The following is a 2,995-nucleotide window of genomic DNA, read 5'->3' as shown; positions in this document are numbered from 1 at the left end:
AACACCATGGAGAGAAACCTGGTGTAGGGTACTACCTTCACCCTCTGACGCTTGTTCAACATCGGCACCAGATTATTGAAAATCACAGCCGCCAAGTTGATTGGGCGCTGGCGTATGACAGATACGCCAATGTTGAGCGCGACCCTGGAGGTTTGATCTTGGCCACTAGTCTAGCCTCCCATACATTGAATGAAATGGGAAAACAAGTACTGCCACACCGCAAACATGCGGTTCTTCTCAGTCTTCGACAGTAACTTGAGAAGATCGCTGGAGTCCTTCTTCATTGGCCAGGCGTAGCCAATATCATCAAGGCAGGAAATGATGCTTTCAGTAGAAGGATCACTAACGAAGGGACCCTTTGGGAAGCGAAGGGCATGCCTTAGCGTTGTAACGCCAAAGCTAATAGTCATAAGGTTGAAGGTGAATGAGATTTTCTCCACCTGTTGACCGTTCTTTTCAGTCTCTTGAACAACTTCAATAGTTAACTAGAATTGCTGAAGGACTTCCTTCACCATGACAGGTTCATGGGTGAGATCATAGGAAATGGGAGAGTTCCTGAGGAAGTTAGCGGCTTCTTTGTAATAAGATTTGTTCGCCAGGATGTCGAACAAAGCCACATGATAGTTTGGCTTGAAGGACACGTCGTCGATCGAAAAGTTCATGTTCTTGGCAACCATTTTCTGTTATAGGTAAGAAATAAGATATAACAGATTTGTTAGTAGTCCAAGATAAGAATGTGAGCTTTCAATTTCTTAGAATAAAAAAACTTCTTTTGAAAAATCCACAAAGAAAATATTAGGGTTTTTTCAGGAAGAATAAGTGTTTTGAAACCTTAGATTATAACCAAGTTGGAGAATGTGTTAATAATCTTTATGTTTGTAGTTTAAGAGAACAAGTTCTTAAATAAACAAACAACAGTTTCATAAAAGAAGAAAAACATATCAAAAATAAAAGAAAGAATGTCAACCTTAGAGATTTAGGAGAAAAGATCGAAGGATTTTGAGCGTTCTTAGTTCTTGCTTGCAAAACTTTTAGGCAGAGGTTCGACTATGGATATTGAAAGTATAAGGGAAAAATGAGAGGAGAAATCTCATATTTATAGGTAGGAGGAGAGATAAATAGAATGAAGAGAGAAGAAAATACGACTGTTGAAGATGTGCAATGATGAAAAAGTAGCACGTTCTCATCCACGATTGGACGGAATTTTGAGGAGTTGTGTGTGTCAGAACTCTACGCGTCTCAAAAAAATTGTATCGATAAAATAAAAATATCGTCATAAAACTTTTTATTTTCTATTTCTTTTAAAACAAAAAGGTTTTAAGAAATTCAAAAGCCACTTTCTTAACAATATGAAAGGGTTTTTGAAAACGTTCAGTGATAAGAAGAATCATTGAATAAAAAGATCTTTTAAAACATTTGACCACTAAAGAAGAAAAGCTTTAGTGATGATTTTGTTTTAAGAATGGAAAATATCATAGAAGAATATATTTTCATAAAAGATTCGGTGATAAGAGAAACACTGAAACTACCTTTTAAAAACTTTTGAATAACTGAATGAAGAAAAGGTTAGTGATCATTTTGATTTTAAGATAAGATAAGTATAATAGAGATATATACTCACTTAAAATGTCCAGTGATAGAAAGAATCACTTAAACGAACTTTTAAAATGTTTTGATCACTGAAGAAGAAAAGTTTTAATGATAGTTTTAAGTTTTAAAGAAGAAGGAGTATACATACCTTAGAGAGTGGATATATTTACTCAAGAGTTCAGTGATAGAATAAGAACACTGAATCATTTCACTTACTGATTAATGCATATAGCTGAAGGAAATTAATCCTCAGCATTTAGCATTTCAAGTTCGCTGATCAAGATGTTAAATCTTGTTTCATCAAGAGATTTCGTGAAAAGGTCAGCGAGTTGTCAATCAGTGGGAATAAAGTGAAGTTCAATATTACCATTCATAAAACGATCTCTGATAAAATGATATCGGATTTCAATATGTTTGGTCTTGGAGTGAAGAACATGCTTGTTTGCAATCACAATAACATTAGTGCTATCACAATAGATAGAAATCTTTGAAAACTAAAGATCGTAGTCGTTGTGCTGGTTTTTCATCCAAAGGATTTGGGCACAACAACTTCTAGCGGCAACATATTCAGCTTCAGCAGTTGATGTGGACACTGAGTTTTGCTTTTTGCTCGTCCAACTCACTAACTTTCCAACTAGAAGCTGACAGCCTCTAGTGGTGCTTTTCCTATCAAATTTGCAACCTGCAAAATCACTATCCGAGTAACCTATTAGACCAAAACCTGAACCCTTAGAGTACCAGAGACTCAAGATAGGAGTTCCCTTCAGGTATCTGAAAATGCGTTTTACAACAATTAGATGGGATTCCTTAGGTTCAGATTGATATCGTGCACATAGAAAAGTAGAATACATGATATCTAGTCGACTAGCTATAAGATACAGCAAGGAGCCGATCATTCCTCTATAAACAGTTACATTTACAGGCTTTCCATTTGGATCATTGTTGAGAAAAAGAGGAGGAGCCAGAGGAGCCATAGGAGCTTTCATGGATGAGCTGTTAGAAAGCTTAAACTTTTTCAACATATCACGAACATACTTACTCTGGCTGATAACATAAAGAGGGACTAGTGGAACCAAAAATAATATCATCGACATAAATTTGGACTAGAATGATTTGACCTTTAACTTTCCTAAGAAATAAGGTCTGGCCGATCTTTCCACGGATAAATTTCTCAGAGATAAGAAACGAGGAAAGGGTATCATACTAGACATGGGGAGTGATAAGCATGGATTTTAACATGCTTAAAATACCCATTTCTTTGCTTAATAGGTAGATTATTCTCTTTTATCCCAACCTTGAGTCACTTTTATTCCTTTATTTTTCATTTGTTATATTTGGAGCTAAATGTGGTGATTAACTTGTCTTTACAACATTTGGGGTAGATGTTATTTTTAACTTAGAAATA

The sequence above is a fragment of the Cynara cardunculus genome, assembly GCF_001531365.2.
Source record: "Cynara cardunculus var. scolymus isolate 2C chromosome LG 12, CcrdV1, whole genome shotgun sequence".
NCBI lineage: Eukaryota > Viridiplantae > Streptophyta > Magnoliopsida > Asterales > Asteraceae > Cynara > Cynara cardunculus.
The sequence above is the reverse complement of the archived record's forward strand: the minus strand, read 5'-3'. Positions refer to the sequence as shown.